Source organism: Panulirus ornatus, chromosome 59 (assembly GCF_036320965.1).
Source record: "Panulirus ornatus isolate Po-2019 chromosome 59, ASM3632096v1, whole genome shotgun sequence".
NCBI lineage: Eukaryota > Metazoa > Arthropoda > Malacostraca > Decapoda > Palinuridae > Panulirus > Panulirus ornatus.
Genome location: NC_092282.1, coordinates 19,360,597 through 19,388,267, shown reverse-complemented (window position 1 = coordinate 19,388,267; position 27,671 = coordinate 19,360,597). Strand labels below are relative to the sequence as shown.

The following is a 27,671-nucleotide window of genomic DNA, read 5'->3' as shown; positions in this document are numbered from 1 at the left end:
GATGTTTCAATGTACATTTTATCATAACTTAAAGAAATAAATTACAAAAATTCTCAGACAGGAAATTAAGACACTTGCATATTTATACAAAGCCAGAAAGCAAAATGATACCTTGTCTTCGATACATGTTCATAGCACACCCAAGACTGAAATACATGAACATAGTAGCTTTTGAGAATGCATTAAGGGAGTACCATGCAAGACAACATGTGTAAAAACCGTCAGGAAATTAGCCTGGAGTACTTGTGTATGTGAGAGGAGGGAGTGGATCTTGTGTCACAGAGTTCCGCTCGTGAGGGACAACGTAAGATGCTCAAGTGATACATTTTATCCAACTTACTTGTCTAGTGACTATAAACAGTTCAACGAATAAGTCTTCTGTAAATTAGGACGTAATGAAATCGAAACCGACAATAACTTTAAAATCCTAAAGGTTTGAGTGTGGTTTAAGCAGCTTTCATCTTAATGTTGTCTATACACTAAAGTAAAATATGTTGTTCATTTTATTCAAGTTTGTCTAAGAAAACCAACATTTTCGTAAAATTGCGCCTCTTACATAAACAAAGTCTTGATCATGGTTCACCTTCGCTGTAGTACCTTGTCGCCTGGGAATATGTAACGAATTATTCTTTACAGAACATTGAAATCATGAACTTAACCTTTCAACACGACGATCGTAACGTCGCTCTCAAGAAGGCGGTGTCCTGTCCATTTGGCGTCTGTCTGATAAACACAAGTCACGGTGTTGACTGGTGTACAGGTGTTTGGGTGTTGCCTGGTGTATGGGTGTTGCCTAGTGTGCGGGTGTTGCCTGACGCACGGGTGTTGCCAGACGTGCGGGTGTTATCTGCCGTGCTAACGTTGCTCAGTGTCTTTGGTGACAACCTCGTACCAAGGAATTTATAAACAAATCCCAGACATGACTTAGGAAAGGAAAAGCCGTTGAGCATTTGAACTGCAGTTCACATGGATGTTACTGCGCTGATAGTGTTACACACACACACACACACACACACACACACGAGCCAAATATTTCCAAACCGAATTCGATACCAGACCACATGAACGAAGCAGTAACTGGATATACTTATTACTTAATGGAAATCTTATGTTCACCTTTCGCTATCATGACCGCAGGCACGCCATAACTGAGATACACCGACCACTTTGAATAAGACGGTTCGATGTTTATGGCGTGAACTTTTGACCTGATTCATAAAGGTCAGGTGAAAGGCCAAGCCATCATACTTCCAGGTTCGTATCGTTGTTGCATTCAGTGATCGTACCGACGCGCCCAGGAAACTGACCCAACATGACGACCACCAGCTAAAACGTTGATGATCTGGTCACAGCTAGATGTTTACAAGCCCCAGTTCCACACTCTCCTCGACCAGGGAAAAGTCTGCGTCCGTATCATCACACATGAAATACATAGTTGACTCTACTAAGGAGGTAGAATTACACTGATTTCAACGAAGCAAAGATGATGAAGTAAAAAATGCTTAATGGCAAAAGTCCGAAGTTAAAAAAGGTTTAAAAAAGTTATTACATTCACAAAACGAAAAAGTTTAAACAATGAGTATCATCACATGATTCTTTCTCATATAAAAGAAGAGTGATTTTGTAGGAGATTTCCCAGAGAGGACATTGTCATCATGCCATTGTCCGTGTACAACAGGCCTGGACGGATTTCTGGGGGTAGACGAAGTGTGAACAAGTCGGGTCGCATCTCGGACGTCTCTGAAAGCATTGGCAACAAAAATGTCCCAAGTTTGATGATTCATTCTTGGTGGGCTGTAGGGGACGCAGGCCGGGGGAAGTATGTGATGAACACTGTGTTCGCAAACTAGTTATTATTGGATGAATCACTGGTTGGCCTGGAAAGGGAAAGAAGTGGATTGTAATGATCAGGGACGGAATGCGTTCGATGTAATGAGGATGATGTATCATAGTTTGCAAAGTGGAGTTGTGATAGTGGGATTGTCTTGACGAAGGATTGGATGTGGGATTGTGGTGAGTGGGGATGGTTCGTGATTGTGGTGAGTGGGGATGGTTCGTGATTGTGGTGAGTGGGGATGGTTCGTGATTGTGGTGAGTGGGGATGGTTCGTGATTGTGGTGAGAGGATGAAGTGTGGTTGTGGTGAATGAGGACGGATCTTAGTAGATACTGTGAGGTTACGGAAAGTGAGGGTGAAGTGCTGATGTGGTAAATAACAGTGGAGTTGTGACAGCGGGGGTAGCATGAGGTTGTGATAAGTAAGGATGGAATAGGTTTCTGATTATAAGACAGGCTGAGGTTATAATGAATGAGGCCGTAGTGAAGGTGTGGATTTGGTAAGGATGTGAATAAGGATGGAATGGAGATTCAGTGAACTGCCATGAAGAGATATCAAGTTAGGAAGGAGAAGGGTTACAAGTAATGTGGGTGGAGCGAGGATATAGTCAACGTAGGTGGAGTGGAGACGTCTAGACAAGAACCCGGAAAGAAAAGCATGTCCTCAGAAGTTTGAGGGACACGAGAGCAAATTATTGGAACTTTGAACAGCCCTGAAGAGAAGTGAAAAAAATCATCGTGTCAACAGACGAATAAGTTGGAAAAAGGGGATGGCGTTAACGGGAAGCTGTATTTGTACACCAAGTGCACTCAACAGAAGGACAAGAATATGTCATATATCCCCATCTTGAATCTCTTGAAAACAACTATTCGACCCTCGACTCAATCAGGGCGCGATCGACCTTTAGATATGATGTGGCCTGGCCTTTTGATCTGACCTTCACCCACGCCATCATTCCCAATAGCCGTTCCATCGTTCTCAACAAGTTACAATGTATCGTACAGGGTCGAGGTCACCTATCTTGACCCCTCCTGGTCAAGGGGGTGACTCCTGGACGTCTGCTGTTGACAGCACACGTCAAGCTCCGTCATGGCTTGCCTGCTGGCCTCGTCCTGTTCTGGCCACCATTATTCACAGCCTTAAACGCTCAGGTACTTTAAACTCTTAACCAGAATACTTACGATGGTTACCTTTCCTGTGTGTGTGTGTGTGTGTGTGTGTGTGTGTGTGTGTGTGTGTGTGTGTGTGTACTATAAACATGATCACCAACGTGTCGTGAAGTGGTCTCAAACCTACATTCTCATATTGTGAGATGAAATAATACGTAAATCAGAGCATTGTCCTCTAGCCTCACGTAGATGTAGACCAGCATCACCACACATCATAACTGGTGATGAAGGTAATGTGTCACTGACACTAAGATTTTTTTTGACTATGGTCGCTCCTTGAGTACTGCGAGTTGACCCTCTGAACACAGTGACATAATCCTTGAGTGCGACGACTATAGTCACCGCATTCGAGGGTTATAGCATCGTAACTCAGGGGGTTAAGTCATTGCAATGAGGGGCTTAAGTCGTCGTCATGAAGGAGTTAAATCGTCGCTGTAAAGTGGGTTAAGTGGCTACACTGCAGGGGGTTTGTGAGGCAGGTGGGCCATCCAGGTTGACACCGCTTGTCAACACTTGTCATGATCAGTCGCCTTAATGGTAGTGATGAAGAGTGAGAACACATCTAGGTGACTGACTACTGATGATGACTAGCATATACATAACATGTCGGCCGACGCCATGAGCGAGGGTCAGGTCCCAAGGGTGTGAGTGATGACACCAGCACCAGGGTGGTCAGGGGAAGTGGGCGTCACTTGAGACGTTTGTAATGCTCGTCCTCAGGGTAAGGCTCCAGCTCCATCTTCTTCTTCAGGTACTTCACACGCGGGGCCACGTCTCTGTGGGCGGGGAAACCTCACGTTAGGTTACAGTCTCACCACACCAAGAGTACTAACATTATACATCACGCACCTACTGTGTTAACATTATACATCCATCACCGACTGTGTTAACATTATACATCCCACACCTAATGTGTTAACATTATACATCCCACACCTACTGTGTTAACATTATACATTCCACACCTACTGTGTTAACATTATACATCCCACACCTACTGTGTTAACATTATACATCACACACCTACTGTGTTAACATTATACATCCCACACCTACTGTGTTAACATTATACATCACACACATACTGTGTTAACATTATACATCCCTCACCTACTGTGTTAACATTATACATCCCACACCTACTGTGTTAACATTATACATCCCACACCTACTGTGTTAACATTATACATCCCACACCTACTGTGTTAACATTATACATCACACACCTACTGTGTTAACATTATACATCCCACACCTACTGTGTTAACATTATACATCCCACACCTACTGTGTTAACATTATACATCCCACACCTACTGTGTTAACATTATACATCCCACACCTACTGTGTTAACATTATACATCACACACCTACTGTGTTAACATTATACATCACACACCTACTGTGTTAACATTATACATCCCAAACCTACTGTGTTAACATTATACATCCCACACCTACTGTGTTAACATTATACATCCCACACCTACTGTGTTAACATTATACATCACACACCTACTGTGTTAACATTATACATCACACACCTACTGTGTTAACATTATACATCCCACACCTACTGTGTTAACATTATACATCCACACCTACTGTGTTAACATTATACATCCCACACCTACTGTGTTAACATTATACATCCCACACCTACTGTGTTAACATTATACATCACACACCTACTGTGTTAACATTATACATCACACACCTACTGTGTTAACATTATACATCCCACACCTACTGTGTTAACATTATACATCACACACCTACTGTGTTAACATTATACATCCCACACCTACTGTGTTAACATTATACATCCCACACTTACTGTGTTAACATTATACATCGCACACCTACTGTGTTAACATTATACATCACACACCTACTGTGTTAACATTATACATCACACACCTACTGTGTTAACATTATACATCCATCACCTACTGTGTTAACATTATACATCCCACACCTACTGTGTTAACATTATACATCCCACACCTACTGTGTTAACATTATACATCCCACACCTACTGTGTTAACATTATACATCCCACACCTACTGTGTTAACATTATACATCCCACACCTACTGTGTTAACATTATACATCCCACACCTACTGTGTTAACATTATACATCCCACACCTACTGTGTTAACATTATACATCCCACACCTACTGTGTTAACATTATACATCCATCACCTACTGTGTTAACATTATACATCCACACCTACTGTGTTAACATTATACATCCCACACCTACTGTGTTAACATTATACATCCACACCTACTGTGTTAACATTATACATCCCACACCTACTGTGTTAACATTATACATCCCACACCTACTGTGTTAACATTATACATCACACACCTACTGTGTTAACATTATACATCACACACCTACTGTGTTAACATTATACAATCCCACACCTACTGTGTTAACATTATACATCCCACACCTACTGTGTTAACATTATACATCCCACACCTACTGTGTTAACATTATACATCCCACACCTACTGTGTTAACATTATACATCCCACACCTACTGTGTTAACATTATACATCCCACACCTACTGTGTTAACATTATACATCCCACACCTACTGTGTTAACATTATACATCCATCACCTACTGTGTTAACATTATACATCCCACACCTACTGTGTTAACATTATACATCCCACACCTACTGTGTTAACATTATACATCCACACCTACTGTGTTAACATTATACATCCCACACTACTGTGTTAACATTATACATCCCACACCTACTGTGTTAACATTATACATCACACACCTACTGTGTTAACATTATACATCCCACACCTACTGTGTTAACTTTACATCCCAACCTACTGTGTTAACATATACATCCACACTTACTGTGTTACATTATACATCACACCCTACTGTGTTAACATTATACATCCCACCTACTGTGTTAACATTATACATCCACACCTACTGTGTTAACATTATACATCACACCTACTGTGTTAACATTATACATCACACCTACTGTGTTAATTATAATCCACACCACTGTGTTAACATTATACATCCCACCACTGTTTAACATTATACATCCACCCTACTGTGTTAACATATACATCCACACCTACTGTGTTAACATTATACATCCCACACCTACTGTGTTAACATTATACATCCCTCACCTACTGTGTTATCATATACATCCCACACCTACTGTGTTAACATTATACATCCCACACATACTGTGTTAACATTATACATCCCACACCTACGTGTGTTAACATTATACATCCCACACTACTGTGTTAACATTATACATCCCACACCTACTGTGTTAACATATACATCCCACACCTACTGTGTTAACATTATACATCCCACACCTACTGTGTTAACATTATACATCCCACACCTACTGTGTTAACATTATACATCCCACACCTACTGTGTTAACATTATACATCCCACACCTACTGTGTTAACATTATACATCCCACACTTACTGTGTTAACATTATACATCCCACACCTACTGTGTTAACATTATACATCCACACACCTACTGTGTTAACATTATACATCCATCACCTACTGTGTTAACATTATTACATCATCACCTACGGTGTTAACATTATACATCCATCACCTACTGTGTTAACATTATACATCCCACACCTACTGTGTTAACATTATACATCCATCACCTACTGTGTTAACATTATACATCCCACACCTACTGTGTTAACATTATACATCCCACACCTTACTAGTGTTAACATTATACATCCACACACCTACTGAGTTAACATTATACATCCCACACTTACTGTGTTAACATTATACATCCCACACCTACTGTGTTAACATTATACATCCCACACCTACTGTGTTAACATTATACATCCCACACCTAGTGTGTTAACATTATGCATCACACACCTACTGTGTTATAATTATACATCCCACACCTACTGTGTTAACATTATACATCTCACACCTACTGTGTTAACATTATACATCCCACACCTACTGTGTTAACATTATACATCCCACACCTACTGTGTTAACATTATACATCACACACCTACTGTGTTAACATTATACATCCCACACCTACTGTGTTAACATTATACATCCCACACCTACTGTGTTAACATTATACATCCCACACCTACTGTGTTAACATTATACATCCCACACCTACTGTGTTAACATTATACATCCCACACCTACTGTGTTAACATTATACATCCCACACCTACTGTGTTAACATTATACATCCCACACCTACTGTGTTAACATTATACATCCATCACCTACTGTGTTAATATTATACATCCCACACCTACTGAGTTAACATTATACATCCCACACTTACTGTGTTATCATTATACATCCCACACCTACTGTGTTAACATTATACATCACACACCTACTGTGTTGACATTATACATCCCTCACCTATTGTGTTAACATTATACATCCATCACCTACTGTGTTAACATTATACATCCATCACCTACTGTGTTACCATTATACATCCCACACCTACTGTGTTAACATTATACATCACACACCTACTGTGTTAACATTATACATCCCACACCTACTGTGTTAACATTATACATCCATCACCTACTGTGTTAACATTATACATCACACACCTACTGTGTTAACATTATACATCCCACACCTACTGTGTTAACATTATACATCCCACACCTACTGTGTTAACATTATACACACCACACTTACTGTGTTAACATTATACATCCCACACCTACTGTGTTAACATTATACATCACACACCTACTGTGTTAACATTATACATCCATCACCTACTGTGTTAACATTATACATCCCACACCTACTGTGTTAACATTATACATCCCACACCTAATGTGTTAACATTATACATCCCACACCTACTGTGTTAACATTATACATCCCACACCTACTGTGTTAACATTATACATCCCACACATACTGTGTTAACATTATACATCCCACACCTACTGTGTTAACATTATATATCCCACACCTACTGTGTTAACATTATACATCCCACACTTACTGTGTTAACATTATACATCCCACACCTACTGTGTTAACATTATACATCACACACCTACTGTGTTAACATTATACATCCATCACCCACTGTGTTAACATTATACATTCATCACCTACTGTGTTAACATTATACATCCATCACCTACTGTGTTAACATTATACATCCCACACCTACTGTGTTAACATTATACATCCATCACCTACTGTGTTAACATTATACATCACACACCTACTGTGTTAACATTATACATCCCACACCTACTATGTTAACATTATACATCCCACACCTACTGTGTTAACATTATACATCCCACACCTACTGTGTTAACATTATACATCCCACACCTACTATGTTAACATTATACATCCCACACCTACTGTGTTAACATTATACATCCCACACCCACTGTGTTAACATTATACATCACACACCTACTGTGTTAACATTATACATCCATCGCCTACTGTGTTAACATTATACATCCATCACCTACTGTGTTAACATTAAACATCCCACACCTACTGTGTTAACATTATACATCACACCCCTACTGTGTTAACATTATACATCCCACACCTACTCTGTTAACATTATACATCCCACACCTACTCTGTTAACATTATACATTTCACACCTACTGTGTTAACATTATACATCCCACACCTACTGTGTTAACATTATACATCACACACCTACTGTGTTAACATTATACATCACACACCTACTGTGTTACCATTATACATCCCACACCTACTGTGTTAAAATTATACATCCCACACCTACTGTGTTAACATGATACATCACCCACCTACTGTGTTAACATTATACATCCCACACTTACTGCGTTAACATTATACATCCCACACCTACTGTGTTAACATTATACATCACACACCTACTGTGTTAACATTATACATCCATCACCCACTGTGTTAACATTATACATCCATCACCTACTGTGCTAACGTCATACATCACACACCCACTGTATTAACATTATACATCACACACCTACTGTGTTAGCATCATGCATCCCACACCTACTGTGTTAACATTATACATCCCTCACCTACTGTGTTAACATTATACATCCCACACCTACTGTGTTAACATTATACATCCATCACCTACTGTGTTAACATTATACATCCCACACCTACTGTGTTAACATTATACATCCCTTACCTACTGTGTTAACATTATACATCCCACACCTACTGTGTTAACATTATACATCCCACACCTACCGTGTTAACATTATACATCCATAACCTACTGTGTTAACATTATACATCCCTCACCTACTGTGTTTACATTATACATCCCACACCTACTGTGATAACATTATACATCCCTCATCTACTGTGTTTACATTATACATCCCTCACCTACTGTGTTAACATTATACATCCCACATCTACTGTGTTAACATTATACCTCCCTCACCTACTATGTTAACATTATACATCTCACACCTACCGTGTTAACATTATACATCCCACACCTACTGTGTTAACATCATACATCCCACACCTACTGTGTTAATATTATACATCCCACACCTACTATGTTAACATTATACATCCCACACCTACTGTAGTAACATTATACATCCCACACCTACTGTGTTAACATTATACATCATACACTTACTGTGTTAACATCATACATCATACACCTGTGTTAACATTATACATCCCTTACCTACTGTAGTAACATTATACATCCCACACCTACTGTGTTAACATTATACATCATACACTTACTGTGTTAACATCATACATCATACAGCTTCTGTGTTAACTATCAGTTGTGAGGATCACAGTGGGGACAAAACTATCAACAATGGATGAAGTATAACTACCAGTTGTGAGGGTAGTAGTGCGGACATAACTACTAGTTGTGAGGATGGTAGTGGGGACATACCTACCAGTTGTGAGGGTAGTAGTAGGGACATAACTAGCAACAGTAGCTGGGATTAACCACCATCTGTAAGGATGGTAGCGGGGACATAACGAGCAACACCGGCTGGGATATAACTACCAGTTGTGAGGGTAGTAGAGGGGACATAACGAGCAACACTGGCTGGGATATAACTACCAGTTGTAAGGATGGTAGTGGGGACATAACAATCCGTTATGAGGTTGGTAGTGCAGACAGAACTATTAACAGTGGCTTGGGTATAACTACCCGTTGTGAAGGTGGTGGCGGGGCCCTAACTGCCAACTGTTGCTGGGATATAACTGCCTGTTGTGAGGGTGGTGTTGGGGCCCTAACTACCCACAGTGGCTGGAGTGTAACTACAAGTTGTGAGGGTGGTACTAGGAACATAACTACCAACAGTGTTGGAAGGAGGCACAGGAGACTTACATCCAGCTTCTCCGGACTCTCTTTCTGGTGGTTCTCAGGCTGGTGTGATTATTGATGATCTGCAACAGTATGTATGTGGTTAGTGGGGCCTGCAATGACTGAAGCAGTAGCTACGCACTAAACATCGTACATCAATACATGTTCTTATTAACATGATAACAGTTACACCCTTACTTACTGACTATCAAGTTGCACCTTCTGGCCACTGTGCTCATTTACACCTGTTGACGATTAAATGATTTTACCAATCCTAGGAACCTAACAGTCTGCATTAACAAGCACCAACAGTAGTAGTTGACATATCTAGGACGAATCATCCATGATTCTGGACACCATCCGTTTTTTGTTACTATATTCTTACAAAGTCATGTCATGCGATGAAAATCGATTGTCTCATTGTAACATACACTATTATTGTTTACGGAATTTGAGTAGAAGCCCCCATTTCTAGAAGCATTTTGTAAGAGACAAAAAAAAAAATCCATGGTAAAGCTGGCTTGAAGCCGACTAAAGTTATGAAGGCGAGTTTTCGCCAGATCATCATTTCTTGGGTTTTCTGATGTTAAGATATTGCCACAAAACTCGAGATCTCTGTTAGGTATTGCTGCTCTAAGAAGCAGAAGCGTTTTTGTGGTTGATACGTGTGATAACGTTAAACATAACTATGTTCAAGGTTATGACAAGAAGGGCATAACTTTGAGAAGGATTAAATTTCGTTTTGGGCACGCAATACACAGATCATGTAATACATAGGGCATTATCTTTGGTATTTTCAGTATCGTTTATTGTTGAGGGACCGCTTTAGTGCTAGGCTACTGCTACTTACGACGTTCGCTGAGAACAAACGGACTATCGTAGCTTTGTTAGTCTTCCCTAACCATGAGAAATATCGACGACATGGCTACGGAAGGCATGCAATATGTTAGGCAATATTTCTGGCATTTTCAGTACCTCTTACTGTTGAGGGATTGCCTGGACAGGTGCATGTAGATGGGATTGGAGACAAAGGATACAAGCTGACAGATAAATGATCTCGTGGTTGCTGCTCAGCATTCTCTATGCTTGCGAAAGTAATACTTTTGTGAACAACAGCATGTAACATTATTACCGGGGCAACATTATCCCAAATAAACTTGACCAACAGGATTATTCATCAGGGTACTTTTGGCAAGTGGCTGGGGTCGATCAGCTCTATGACAGGCAGGCAGTTATATATATATATATATATATATATATATATATATATATATATATATATATATATATATATATATATATATATATATATATATATATATATGTATATATATATTATTATTATTATTTTGCTTTGTCGTTGTCTCCCACGTTTGCGAGGTAGCGCAAGGAAACAGACGAAAGAAATGGCCCAACCCACCCCCATACACATGTATATACATACACGTCCACACACGCAAATATACATACCTATACATCTCAATGTACACATATATATACACACACAGACACATACATATATATACCCATGCACACAATTCACACTGTCTGCCTTTATTCATTCCCATCGCCACCTCGCCACACATGGAATACCATCTCCCTCCCCCCTCATGTGTGCGAGGTAGCGCTAGGAAAAGACAACAAAGGCCACATTCGTTCACACTCAGTCTCTAGCTGTCATGCAATAATGCCCGAAACCACAGCTCCCTTTCCACATCCAGGCCCCACACAACTTTCCATGGTTTACCCCAGACGCTTCACATGCCCTGATTCAATCCACTGACAGCACGTCATCCCCGGTATACCACATCGATCCAATTCACTCTATTCCTTGCCCGCCTTTCACCCTCCTGCATGTTCAGGCCCCGATCACTCAAAATCTTTTTCACTCCATCTTTCCACCTCCAATTTGGTCTCCCACTTCCCATCGTTCCCTCCACCTCCGACACATATATCCTCTTGGTCAATCTTTCCTAACTCATTCTCTCCATGTGCCCAAACCATTTCAAAACACATTCATCCTACCACTTACTACCCTCATGCCACAAGCATCTTTTGCGCAAGCCATCACTGTTTCCCTAAATACATCCTATTCCTCCCCCACTCCCCTTACGTCCTTTGCTCTCACCTTTTTCCATTCTGCACTCAGTCTCTTCTGGTACTTCCTCACACAAGTCTCCTTCCCAAGCTCACTTACTTTCACCACTCTCTTCACCCCAACATTCTCTCTTCTTTCTGAAATCCTCTACAAATCTTCACCTTCGCCTCCACAAAATAATGGTCAGACATCCCTCCAGTTGCACCTCTCAGCATATTAACATCCAAAAGTCTCTCTTTCACGCGCCTATCAATTAAAACTGAAAGTGGATGGACCTCCAGTTGCACCTCTCAGCATATTAACATCCAAAAGTCTCTCTTTCACGCGCCTATCAATTAAAACTGAAAGTGGATGGAGAGAGATGGGTAATTATTGGAGCATATGCACCTGGGCATGAGAAGAAAGATCATGAAAGACAAGTATTTTGGGAGCAGCTGAGTGAGTGTGTTCGTAGTTTTGATGCACAAGACCGGATTATAGTGATGGGTGATTTGAATGCAAAGGTGAGTAATGTGGCAGTTGAGGGAATAATTGGTGTACATGAGGTGTTCAGTGTTGTAAATGGAAATGGTGAAGAGCTTGTAGATCTATGTGCTGAAAAAGGACTGGTGATTGGAATACCTGGTTTAAAAAGAGAGATAAGTATACGTATGTCAGTAGGAGAGATGGCCAGAGAGCGTTATTGGATTACGTGTTAATTGATAGGCAAGCGAAAGAGAGACTTTTGCATGTTAATGTGCTGAGAGGTGCTAATCATTATCTTGTGGAGGCGAAGGTGAAGATTTGTAGAGGTTTTCAGAAAAGAAGAGAGAATGTTAGGGTGAAGAGAGTGGTGAGAGTAAGTGAGCTTGGGAAGGTGACTTGTGTGAGGAAGTAGCAGGAGAGACTGAGTACAGAATGGAAAAGGTGAGAAGAAAGGACGTAAGGAGAGTGGGGGAGGAATGGGATGTATTTAGGGAAGCAGTGATGGCTTGTGCAAAAGATGCTTGTGGCACGAGAAGCGTGGGAGGTGGGCAGATTAGAAAGGGTAGTGAGTGGTAGGATGAAGAAGTAAGATTATTAGTGAAAGAGAAGAGAGAGACATTTGGACGATTTTTGCAGGGAAATAATGCAGAACGACTGGGAGATGTATAAAAGAAAGAGGCAGGAGGTCAAGAGAAAGGTGCAAGAGGCGAAAACGAGGGCAAATGAGGGTTGGGGTGAGAGAGTATCATTAAAGTCTAGGGAGAATAAAAAGATGTTTTGGAAGGAGGTAAATAAAGTGCGTAAGACAAGGGAACAAATGGGAACATCAGTAAAAGATGCTAATGGAGAGGTGAAAACAAGTAGTGGTGATGTGAGGAGATGGAGTGAGTATTTTGAAGGTTTGTTGAATGTGTTTGATGATAGAGTGGCAGATGTAGGGTGTTTTGGTCGAGGTGGTGTGCAAAGTGAGAGGGTTTAGGAGAATGATTTGGTGAACAGAGAATATGTCGTAAAACCTTTGCGGAAGATGAAAGCCGGCAAGGCAGCGGGTTTGAATGGTATGGCAGTGGAATTTATCAAAAAAGGGGGTGACCGCATTGTTGACTGGTTGGTAAGGTTATTCAGTGCATGTATGTCTCATGGTGAGGACTGGCGGAATGCTTGCATAGTGCCATTGTGCAAAGGCAAAGGGGATAGAAGTGAGTGCTCAAATTACAGAGGTATAAGTTTGTTGAGTATTCCTGGGAAATTATATGGGAGGGTATTGATTAAGAGGGTGAAGGCATGTACAGAGCATCAGATTGGGGAAGAGCAGTGTGGTTTCAGAAGTGGTAGAGGATGTGTGGATCAGGTGTTTGCTTTGAAGAATGTATGTGAGAAATACTTAGAAAAGCAAATGGATTTATATGTAGCATTTATGGATCTGGAGAAGGCATATGATAGAGTTGATAGAGATGCTCTGTGGAAGGTATTAAGAATATATGGTGCGAGAGGTAAGTTGTTAGAAGCAGTGAAAAGTTTTTATCGAGGATGTAAAGCATGTGTACGTGTAGGAAGAGAGGAAAGTGATTGGTTCTCAGTGAATGTAGGTTTGCGGCAGGGGTGCGTGATGTCTCCATGGTTGTTTGATTTGTTTATGGATGGGGTTGTTAGGGAGGTGAATGCAAGAGTTTTGGAAAGAGGGGCAAGTTTGCAGTCTGTTTGGGATGAGAGAGCTTGGGAAGTGAGTCAGTTGTTCGCTGATGATACAGCGCTGGTGGCTGATTCATGTGAGAAACTGCAGAAGCTGGTGACTGAGTTTGGTAAAGTGTGTGAAAGAAGAAAGTTAAGAGTAAATGTGAATAAGAGCAAGGTTATTAGTTACAGTAGGATTGAAGGACAGGTCAATTGGGAGGTACGTTTAAATGGAGAAAAACTGAAGGAAGTGAAGTGTTTTAGATATCTTGGAGTGGATTTGGCAGCGGATGGAACCATGGAAGCGGAAGTGAATCATAGGGTGGGGGAGGGGGCGAAAGTTCTGGGAGCGTTGAAAAATGTGTGGAAGTCGAGAACGTTATCTTGGGAAGCAAAAATTGGTATGTTTGAAGGAATAGTGGTTCCAACAATGTTGTATGGTTGCGAGGCGTGGGCTATAGATAGAGTTGTGCGGAGGAGGGTGGATGTCTTGGAAATGAGATGTTTGTGGACAATATGGGGTGTGAGGTGGTTTGATCGAGTAAGTAATGAAAGGGTAAGAGAGATGTGTGGTAATTAAAAGATTGTGGTTGAGAGAGCAGAAGAGGGTGTTTTGAAATGGTTTGGTCATATGGAGAGAATGAGTGAGGAAAGATTGACCAAGAGGATATATGTGTCAGAGGCAGAGGGAACAAGGAGAAGTGGGAGACCAAATTGGAGGTGGAAAGATGGAGTGAAAAAGATTTTGAGTGATCGGGGTCTGATCATGCAGGAGGGTGAAATGCGTGCAAGAAATAGAGTGAATTGGAACGATGTGGTATACCAGGGTCGACGTGCTGCCAATGGATTGAGTCAGGGCATGTGAAGCGTCTGGGGTAAACCATGGAAAGTTTTGTGAGGCCTGGATGTGGAAAGGGAGCTGTGGTTTGCCCGTAATTACTGCAAGCACGTTACCTGTAAGGCAAAGTGTTCCTTTATTCAAAGAAATTGTGATGACGACTTCTCGTCATTCACTGATAGGTCTTTCTGGTCTTTAGCTGAGGACATTTCCTGGTTCCCGTTTCTCCTCTATCTCTTCTTTGGATGACTCAACATTACATCACTCCCTGACGTTCCTCTTACTATTCCTATGCTCCTTCCCGTAGTCGCTTTCGGAGTGTCCGAAAAACGCATCTCTCTCTGGACACAAGCGAGGCTTATGATCCTGTCGGCATCCATCCCCGTGTACTGGAAGAGTGTGCCTCTGAATTTGCACCTGTGTTTGCTCGTCTGTTCCGTATGTTTGAAAACCAAAACTTTTCCTTCTTGGAAACATACATTGATACATCCCTTCCCTAAGAAGGGTGACAGTTCTGACCCGTCTAACTATCGTCCTACTGCTTTGACATCTATCATTTCCATAGTCTTTTGAATCCCTTCTCAACTCTCATATCCTTAAACACCTCAAAAATCACAGTCTTCTCTCTGATCACCAGTATGGCTCCCGTAAGGCGAGATCCACCGGTGATATTCTATGCTATCTTACCGATAGTCAACATCCCTGAAAGATTTTGGGGAGTCATGTGTAGCTTCCCTTCCTCACTTTGCTCCTTCATATCTAGCTACCTGTCCGGCCGATCTATCTCTGTGGTTGTTGATGGACCAGCATCCCGCCTTTTCTCCACCAATAGCGGTGTCCCTCAAGGTTCTGCTCTGTCTCCACTTTTTTTTTCTTTTTTTTTCAACGATTTCCTCTCCTCCACAAATAATACAAATCACTCGTGCGCTGACGACTCAACACTGCACTCATCCACATCCTTCAGTTCTGCTCACTCTTCTCTCACTCAATCTGCATCTTGTCTTGACACAGCTTCCTAAAAAAGAATCAGACTTGGACAGGATATCGCGGTGGGGTAGACAAAATCTTTTAAAGTTTAATGCCTCCAAGACCCAGTTCATATCACTGTTTCTGTCGAAAACTCCTCACAACTCCCATCTCACCTTTAACGGTTCTTTAATTCCACCTCTTGACTCAACGAACGTGGCATTGCAGGAATAGCTAAGTCTGCCTCTAAGAAACTGGGTGTTCTGTTTAGAAGTCGAAACTTGTTTGCTTCTGAAAAGTTGCTCTGCTTATACAAAGGTTTGATTCGTCCCTGTATGGAGTACTGCTCTCACGTTTGGGGTGGTTCTATCTCTGTATCCTTACATGATAGAGTCGAAAGTTGCCCGACTTATAAACTTTCCTAAGCTAACTTCCAAATTTGACCCTCTTACCCTATAGTTATTACTTTGGTTTTTGCTACCAAGAGCTGGCTGCTTGTGTGCCCGCACCCCTAACTAGACCACGCAATACTCGGCAAGCTGCTGCGTCACATGAATACTGTGTGGTCATGGGCAACTCAAGGGTGGTCTGTTCTGATACTTGCTTCTTTCTCTACACGTCGAAGCTTTGGAACTCTCTACCTTTTCTTGTCTTTCCCAATAACTATGACCTGGCACAGGTTTTACACCTTCCAAAATTCGTAAACACCTTCTCTTGTCTTTTCTTTTTCTGTTTCATAATTCTCTCTATATTTCACTTGAGGCCCGACCTTGATGTGGACTTTTGTCCGTGACCGGAACCTTCACAATATAAAAGCGAGGCAGTGGTACTGGGTGAATCTCTCATAGGATCATCAGGTCTCCCATGCACACAGTAAGAACCTTGTACTTTTCAGGGGTACTTTGACCACCTACAAAAAGCCAATATGTTTCAATATGTTTCAAACTTTTTCCTTTTGAAAATCAACGTACACTACCCTTAACTAGTCTCATCTTATTGACACTGATTCATACATGATAACACAAAGGTTGATTAATGTTTCAGTATATTAATGAAATCTCCAAAGGCAGGTCAGAATGTGCACTGTAGCTGACTGGAAACAGCTACAGCACAAACTGTTATTGCAACACGGTTTACCTATCCTGCAATATGTTAGTTAGAAGTCCACCTGTATAAGTCCACCCGTATCGTTCTGGTAGTCACGAATTGATGATGTCAGCCGTTCCTGATATGAGCCTTAGATTATATCTTATCAATTTCAGAGAAGAAAAGCCTCTGTGTCATGCTGCAGTAGTGATGGACATATCAAGGAGCAGACGCAATGTAAGCTAAGACTAGCGTACACTGAAAGTATGTACACCTAATGAAATATTATTCGGCAACCGTACGTCATGATACAATATGACACACCTCACGAAAATTTAAAAAAAGAAAACCTGAGGTACAGTGTATGGTTGGTATCTGGCCTGCTGGGTTGCCAGTTACTCTGTAGCTTGTGACTCGTATACCATTTTACAGCGGCTGTACGTGCAAATTGTACTCATGATTCACATCAACCATTACAGCAGTGTTCACAGTAACAGGGTAGTAACTCTACGGGTTGACCGGTCATGAGCCATGCTGGGTAAATGCTTAATGTGAAAGGTAAGTACGTGCCTTTTAATTCTATCAAGAGTTAGTGTAGGAACTCCCCCGGGTTATCTGGCATGGATGTACACACAGTCTGGAGCAATGAGTGAGCTTGACGCGCTAACCCGCCTTGCAGTTTCATCATTACCGAGGCCCACACCGTGCAATGCGATGATCGCTGTGCGTCTTCTTCTAGGTTTCCATTTCGTCTAAAATAGCAGATTCCGTTTTCAACATAACAAACCTCCTGAGGTAAAAGTCTGTGTTGACACTGACACTGTTCGCCTCACATGAAGTTCACTTCTTCTCATGTTTGCTTCACTAAAGAAATATCATGATTCGTTTCGTGAGTCATTCCCTGCTTCATAATCATGCCAGCACTGTGCTTAAAGTTATAGCACGACTACGATGCACAAATATTATGTTGTTTACGCATGTGGTCTTGTATTACTGGACGTTTACCTACTTTCCATCATCACATAATGTAAGAAATCCCTAAATAACACCGATTCGTTGGTTGCCACGCACCATTTATACAGATTGTGGGTTTGATTATTATATTACAGAGGATAATGCTATTCCTTTCAGAGGCTTTCGCACTGACACCCTGTGTATCCCGTTTATTAACCGTTAAATACGACACGTGGCGACAGAAAACATTATATCACTTTCACACACACACACACACACACACACACACACCCAAGGGTACCAAACACATCACATAATCACGGCTTTTGTACGTACCAGTTGGGTTGCCGAATAATTTTTAGAGGGTGTGCGTACCACTTGTACATGTGGGGTAACAAGTGCTATGGATGAGATACGTGGCTTGAAAACGCTTTTGGAGGTGGCTGTACCTCAAAGGCCAAGTCATGTGAACCAGTGTCACTCACTCCATGCTTCATGGTTTTATACCGGACACTCAAGTTGTGTCACTGCCTCTCTCAATCACCTTCGTCTTGTCAGTGAAGATGTAGACTCTATTGTGAAAGCAGAAAAAGCTGTTAAATTTCATTGATATGGGGAAAGAAATTATGCTCGTAAAGATCTTCATCACCCGCACATCATCTGCATTTTGATACAAAAACTTTAGAGTTTTCTTTCGCTGGCCAAGTACCCGGTGATGTCTCGCCCATTTGGACGAAAGCCCATTTGACTACCTCGGTATCGCTTTCCAGTGTATGGATGATGGATGGTGCCTGGACTTTGGAGAAGTTTACATGAACAAATCATTTGACACAATACATTCACTGTCAAGCATTATGATTATTTTGTCAGGCTGACTGAGGCACATGCTGTCTCGCTATCACTATTATCAACTGTATGTTCATTAACTACATCTAGAGCATCAAGTACTTCCCCTACTTGATAATAGAGCACTCTTAACATTGTCAGTTCGACATTCCTATCTCGTCGTGGCTCTCTCTCTCTCTCTCTCTCTCTCTCTCTCTCTCTCTCTCTCTCTCTCTCTCTCTCTCTCTCTCTCTCTCTCTCTAACGTTTAGGTTATCATTAACTTAAGGGTCGATCAGCGCCTTACCGAAAAGATGAAAAGGGTGTAAGTACGCTGCAAAATGCCGAGGAAGGTCAACGAGAGCACCAATGACAGTGTAGCATCTACAATCACCAGGGTGAGGTTGTGAATGCTGTAAGGTCTGTAAAAAACTTTTTCAGAGATTGTCAATACCCTGCTGTGTGTCGACTGTATTCACGCATGTTGCTTCAGTTACACTACTGCCCTCTACATTCTGTCTGCAGTGTTGAGATTACATTTATCTACGTGCCCGAATAGGACTGTCACACTAGCTTCTACCTATGGTGTTTTCAACTGCTAGAAATCCAGCCAAGTGCTCGGTTATGTACCCGCCCAACGGCAGCCGATGATCCTCACTGTTACAGCTATTTCTGTTATGACTCACGTCAGGCTTGCAGTCCATGATCACAGAAAAGTACCTGGCGATCTTGACACTTATTTTGTTGAAGATTTCTTCCTCTACAAGCAGAGTAATTAGCTCGGTCTGAAAGTGCTTGCTTAGGTGATGGTCGAATGATTCCTGTGTCTCAGTCCTGTTCACTATTCAGTCTGACCATTTTGGGAATTTATGAATTTTTATTGTGTGACCTCAGAAACCAGAATCCGTAGCGTGAAATAAGTAACAAAAGCAACGAGTCTGGTTACAATAGATCACTAGCACCTCGGCTCAACCAGTAACAATTCTTGACCAGAACGATTGAATAACTGTCGTTACATTCCATACAATAGTCTCCAGTTGGTGCCAGCTCTCTCCATGTTTCAGGGTTCATTCTCTCAGGAAACGCGAAAGCCATTTCTGGGATGGGACCCCGCTCCCAGAAAGATTGTTGTCATATATGCCGAACAAAGTGATCACAAGCAAAACAATGAATCACATGAATGTGAAGAGGTCAGTCATATTGTCAACATTTTCCTTCCATTATTTGCATTCATAAAAAAGAAAACCTCCTGTGGCTTCACTATCCATGTCCCTCCACCCACCTCTCCTTTTGTTTCACTATCCACGTCCCCACCACCCACCCCTCCTGTGCATTCACTGTCCAAGTCCCCACCACCCACCCCTCATTTGGCTTCACTGTCCATTCCCTACCACCCATCCCTCCTGTGGCTTCACTATTCAATGTACACTACATAATGTACACAAAAAGAAACTACTGGATCTTACGCTCACTGTACGTGTATATATATTCACTTTAAAGGCACCACAGTCACCGCAACTGCGTGGTAATCACTTTACTATCATTGTCTCATATATATATATATATATATATATATATATATATATATATATATATATATATATATATATATGAGCAAATGGATTTGTATGTAGCATTTATGGATCTGGAGAAGGCATATGATAGAGTTGATAGAGATGCTGTGTGGAAGGTATTAAGAATATATGGTGTGGGAGGAAAGTTGTTAGAAGCAGTGAAAAGCTTTTATCGAGGATGTAAGGCATGTGTACGTGTAGGAAGAGAGGAAAGTGATTGGTTCTCAGTGAATGTAGGTTTGCGGCAGGGGTGTGTGATGTCTCCATGGTTGTTTAATTTGTTTATGGATGGGGTTGTTAGGGAGGTGAATGCAAGAGTTTTGGAAAGAGGGGCAAGTATGAAGTCTGTTGTGGATGAGAGAGCTTGGGAAGTGAGTCAGTTGTTGTTCGCTGATGATACAGCGCTGGTGGCTGATTCATGTGAGAAACTGCAGAAGCTGGTGACTGAGTTTGGTAGAGTGTGTGAAAGAAGAAAGTTAAGAGTAAATGTGAATAAGAGCAAGGTTATTAGGTACAGTAGGGTTGAGGGTCAAGTCAATTGGGAGGTAAGTTTGAATGGAGAAAAACTGGAGGAGGTAAAGTGTTTTAGATATGTGGGAGTGGATCTGGCAGCGGATGGAACCATGGAAGCGGAAGTGGATCATAGGGTGGGGGAGGGGGCGAAAATTCTGGGAGCCTTGAAGTATGTGTGGAAGTCGAGAACATTATCTCGGAAAGCAAAAATGGGTATGTTTGAAGGAATAGTGGTTCCGACAATGTTGTATGGTTGCGAGGCGTGGGCTATGGATAGAGTTGTGCGCAGGATGGATGTGCTGGAAATGAAATGTTTGAGGACAATATGTGGTGTGAGGTGGTTTGATCGAGTAAGTAACGTAAGGGTAAGAGAGATGTGTGGAAATAAAAAGAGCGTGGCTGAGAGAGCAGAAGAGGGTGTTTTGAAATGGTTTGGGCACATGGAGAGAATGAGTGAGGAAAGATTGACCAAGAGGATATATGTGTCGGAGGTGGAGGGAACGAGGAGAAGTGGGAGACCAAATTGGAGGTGGAAAGATGGAGTGGAAAAGATTTTGTGTGATCGGGGCCTGAACATGCAGGAGGGTGAAAGGAGGGCAAGGAATAGAGTGAATTGGATCGATGTGTTATACCGGGGTTGACGTGCTGTCAATGGATTGAATCAGGGCATGTGAAGCGTCTGGGGTAAACCATGGAAAGCTGTGTAGGTATGTATATTTGCGTGTGTGGACGTATGTATATACATGTGTATGGGGGTGGGTTGGGCCATTTCTTTCGTCTGTTTCCTTGCGCTACCTCGCAAACGCGGGAGACAGCGACAAAGCAAAAGAAAGAAAAAAAAATATATATATATATATATATATATATATATATATATATATATATATATATATATATATATATATATATATATATATATATATATATATATATATATATATATATATATATATATATATATATATATATTCATTATACTTAGTCGCTGTCTCCCGCGTTAGCGAGGTAGCGCAAGGAGACAGACGAAAGAATGGCCCAACTCCCCACACACGTACATATACATACCTATACATTTCAACGTATACATACATATACATACACAAGCATATACATATATATATACATGAACATATGAGCATATTCATACTTGCTGCCTTCATCCATTTTCGTCGCCACCCGCCACACATGAAATAGTATGTGTGTGTGTGTGTGTGTGTGTGTGTGTGTGTGTGTATGTGTGTGTGTGTGTGTGTGTGTGTGTGTGTGTGTGTGTGTATGTGTGTGTTTAGTGGATCTTCTATCTTAGTATGTAGGAAGCAGGTGTGAGGCACAAAAGATTCGAAGGAGTAAAGTTAAAACAACCATGAGAAGAGGAGGAGGAGGAGGAGATTTGGTGAAGAAGTAGAAATGAGAGAATGTGACAGAGGAGGATGGAAGGACTCAGACATGAGGACGTAGCTATGATCTTTTACCTGTGCTCAGGAATATCCCACCAAGTGTAGCAAGACTTCACCACTGCTGGGGTCTGGAGGGAAGGCGACTTAAAGAACGCTTGTCGTGTCTGAGGATAAGGTAATCGGCCACCTTCACCACCAGCTGGGCTTGGCAGGAACGCGGAGATCCCAGTGAAGTCTGCACATACTGAAGCCCCGGCATCGTCATGCATGACATACATTACTTCCATACATCTACACTGCATGATTATGGTCAACGTTCGTGTTTCCTGTGCATGACTCACATCTACAGCATGATGCTGGTCAACGTTCATGTTTCCTGTGCGTGACTTACATCTACAGCATGATGCTGGCCAGCGTTCGTGTTTCCTGTGTATGACTTACGTCTCTTGTATAACTTTGAATCATTAATGTTCTCTTGTCCCAGTTTCTGACAACCACCAACACAGCGCCGGGATACACGGCACTATAATGTTGATTGAAGATCGGTTCGCCAGCAGGACGTAATGTACTATATCAAATAGGTTGATGCAATATGAGGAGGAGGTATGCAATGTCTGTCTGTCTGTCTGCAGGCGGATGTGTTCACGGCTACACACTCACCTAGGAAACCATTTTTTTTTTTCTAATCAGGCGGAAGTTTCGTGAGGTCATGGGGAAGTAAGGCTTCCTTCTGGTCAAGCTGCGGCACCAGCCCCACCCGGGTTTATGGATTACAGAAGCCAAATGAAATCGCTCGCGTATTCGACAAGGCACTGGATGTACTGCGCAAAACTGGGAGACGTTTTGATGCCACACTGTCTGACCATCGCACGTGTGAAGACTTAGATGAGTACGAAGCATTACTGGTCGAGACGAAGGCCAAGATTAAGGTGACCCATCTTGAGGCGCTTTTTGTCCGGTCAGTGTGTGTCACGAAACTCAATGACCCTTGACCCCCTCCTACCCTCACGCACACACTTTCACCTGTGTGTGTACAGGCACAACCAACTAACACAGGCACACGAATATATGCTAATTCAGCTGGAAGGAACATGTCAGTACCGTCATTTAATCCCTCTCCCCATCGTCTCTATTTCTTCATTCCAAGGACAGTTGGACTCCCTATAACTGAACACAGTGATATCTACACAACCTTCGTTCTTTGTAAGCTCCCCTAAATCTCCGCCACCCCTACCTCATAAGCCTCCTCCGCCCCTACCTCATCATCCACCACACAACTGGGGCTAACAGAAAGAGTGCAGTCAAGGGCGTGCAAGATCACCCTCAGTCCCTCTTACAACGCCTTCAGAAAGGCGCCAAACAAACTAGTTCTCCCGCCTCTCTCTATCAGTCACCTGGACCTTATCCGACAGTTCAAGGAGAAACCATTGCACCACATCGCTACCGTCTCCTCCTGCTACTAGAAATCGCTCTTCTCCGAAAGGTAGTTTGTTACCACAACCATATCGAGCCCACCTGAGCTCGTTTAGACTGCCATATGAATAGCACTGACCCAGCCATCATGAAAATCATTAGTAATCAGTTGACTCAGTGTGTGTGTGTGTGTGTGTGTGTGTGTGTGTGTGTGTGTAAAGGTAAACACACGAGGAAGCACGCAAACGCGTACCACTTATTATCATGTCTCGTGACTTCTTGCATCATTTCCACAGTAACTAACCTGAATAATATGATTAGGCACAATGTAACTACCAGACATCTAATTGGGCGAACAAGCACAGAGAGAAGAGTTGTTATCAATTTACAAGCAGGAATCACTTTGTTTCGGTCAAAAATGCAACAGATGACCTATGATGACCAGAAAAATGTAAAACAAGGGCGACAGGGGCTTAGGCCATTCTGAGACTGGAGAGTTAAGACAAGCGAATGGCTGACTTGGTGTTAAGGATGAGCAGATGACAGTAACCTGTTGTTAAGGATGACCTGATTATAGCGTCCTGTTGTTATGAATTCATGACACGGGTAATCAAGTGTGAAGGTTTAAAACTGAAGAAGACTAAGTCCTCTAGGGATCTGGGTGATCTTGAGTCAAACAAAGTTGGTCTGTGGTAGGATGACCCAGGTTACAGGATGACTGGAGGACGAGGGGGGTAAGGGAGCAACTTAGGAGGGTCGCATCGAGACGAGACAGCGGTCCTCGAGCAGATGAGCTTGAAGCAGAGGTAATTTGTTGGGGAGACGACTCAGGAAAACAGGGCGATCTGATGTGCAAGATAACCTGGTACCAGGAGAGGTCAGAGGTCTCCTCTTTATAACTCTGGGCCAAGCTGGTGCCATGGTAGGTCCAACATCTCCTCTCCACGACCTAGAACCCTTCTGGTACCAGGTGAGGTCCGAGGTCTCTTATCCAGGACCAAGATTCCTGCTGGTACCAGAGGAGGTTCACGGTCTCTTTTCCAGGAATCGGGGCTCTGCCGGTGCCAGGAGAGGTCCGAGGTCTCTTCTCCAGGACAAGGGTCTTTGTTGATTCCAGGAGAGACCCGAAGTTTCTTCGTCAGGATCTGGGGCCCTGGAGATGCCAGGAAAGATCTGAGGTCTCCTAATCAGGACCCTGGGCCCTGCTGGTGCCAGGAGAATTCCCGTCCCCTCTCCAAGACTCGAGGCTCTGCTGGTGGCAGGAACCAGGACTCCGCTGACGCTAGGATCCGGGGTTTTGCTGGTGCTAGGAACAGGGGTTCTGCTGGTCTCATTCTAGGGCCCGGGGCACTAATGATGTCAGGACCCGGGGCCCTGCTGGTGTTAGAAGAGGTTCAAGGTCCTCTCTCCAAGACCCAGGGCCCTGCTTGAGACCCAGGGCTCACTGGTACCAGGACCAGGGGCCCTATTGGTGCTAGGACCAGGGGCTCTGCTGGTGTCAAGATCCAAAGCCCTGCTTGTGCCAGGATCCGACGTCCTTCTGGTGCCAGGACCCAAAGCTCTGCTGGTGCCAGAACCCTAGGCCCTACTGATTCCAGAGTCCGAGGTCTTGCTGGTGTCAGAATTCGGGGCCCTGCTGGTGCCTGGGCCAGAAGCTCTTCTGGTACCAGGACCCGAAGCCCTACTGATAACACGACCTGGGACCCTATTGGTGCCAGGACCAGGGACCCTCGTTACGCTAGGAGCCGTGGCCCTGCTAGTGCCAGGAGAGGTCCAAAGTCTCCTCTCCAGGACCCGGTGCTCTGCTGTTGCCAAGACCAGATAGTCGTCTGGAGCCAGGACACGGTGGTCTTCTCGTGTCAGGACTTGGGCTCTGCTGATACCAGAACCCGGGGCCATGCAGGTACCAAGATCTGTGGCCCTCCTAGTTCCAGAACCCAGGGCCCCCTGGTGCCATGAACTAGGGCTCAACTAGTGCCAGGTCCCGTGGCTTTGCTAGTGTCGGGAACCGGGGCACTGCTGATGCCAGGAGAAGGGCCCAAGGGTCTGCTGTTGCTAGGGCCCGGGGTCCTGCCGATGCCATTAATCAGGGCCCCACTGATGCCAGGATCCAGGGCCCTGCTAGCTTAAGATCCAGAACTCTGCCGGTGCCAGGACCCGTAGCTCTCTTGATGCCAATCACCAGAGCCCAGCTATAGCCAGGATCCACAGCTCCATTAGCGCCACGAGACGTCCAAATTCTTCACTTGAGGACCCTGGTCCCAGCTGGTTCCAGGACCCTGGGCCTTGACGGCGCCAGGATCCGTGGCTCAGCACATCGTGAAGACAGACATGATAGGGTGACACTAATATGATGGGTAACAGAACACAAGTGACTTCTGAACACAGTTTACTTGATGAAAAATTTACTCGAGGTGTCACAAGGTTGAGGGTGACCTGACCTGGAAATGAGGGTGACTTACAAAGAGGACCGACCTGGAAAAGAATTTATGACCAGGGAAGAAGAGTTACAAGGGCACAAGGGTGATCGTGAACATGGGAGCATTAGGGAATAATGTGCTGTTGGAAAATTGGTGACCTGGGAGTGACAGTGATGTGGATGGGACAATGACCAAGGGAGACAGGTGTCCTGGAGGAAGGATGACGTAGGGAGGATGGTGACTAGGGAAGGATGGTGTCGGGCAGCTGGAGGATGACCAAGGAACGAGGATGATGCGAGTAGACGGGTGACATAGGGACAGAAATGCCCCAAGAAGTAATGTGAGGATGGAATAAGGTGGCCTGAGAGGGGTGACCCCAAGAGAATGATGACAGCATAAGGAGGGTGACCTGAGGAAGAGGGTGACCTTAGGAGGAAGGTGACCTGGTACTTACGTCGTCGACGACCATTAAGTCCAGCTTGACGCCACTCTTGACCCGGGAGGCAATCGTGTGAAACATGGCGTTGGAGCAGCAAGGATCCTTGGAGACTAGGAGCGTGTCCTGACCTGGCAGGCTCTCCTGCCCACTGTCCCACCTTCTGCCAGCACCTGCAGGAGTCCTCGTCTCTTAACCCAAAATTAAGATTCCCGGGGCTGGAGGTCGGAATGTCCAGCGAAGAAGTCACAGCCCGGGTCGTGAAGGGTGTTGACAGGTGCGGGGTATTGTGCGTCGCTCACAAGGTGACAAGATCTGTCGTAATTCTGAGGTGCAAAGGTGAATTTCCAGTTCAGTGTAATGTGGCGAAGGTCCCGCGAGAGAAATAGGTATATTCAAAGTCAAAGATTTTTTTTTTTACAAGACTAAGGTGGACGTGCACTGTACAGATGGCAGACGGGAGTTCCTAATTCGAGAGGAGAGGGTGAATGTGGGGCTGTGTTGGTGGAGACAACGAGGGAAGGTGCGTCTCTGATGCCGGTCAGGGGTTGAGTGTGAGCCTCAGGCCGCAGTGA

At 43.2% G+C, this 27,671-nt stretch overlaps 1 long non-coding RNA gene across 1 annotated transcript; it reads right to left on the bottom strand.

Annotated features, from left to right (window-relative positions):
• LOC139767207 (uncharacterized) lies at nucleotides 1-27,671 on the bottom strand. The gene is made up of 3 exons (XR_011717012.1): nucleotides 27,115-27,671; nucleotides 10,463-10,521; nucleotides 1-3,781 (listed from the first exon to the last, which is right to left on the bottom strand). It is a non-coding gene; the product is annotated as an uncharacterized lncRNA (long non-coding RNA).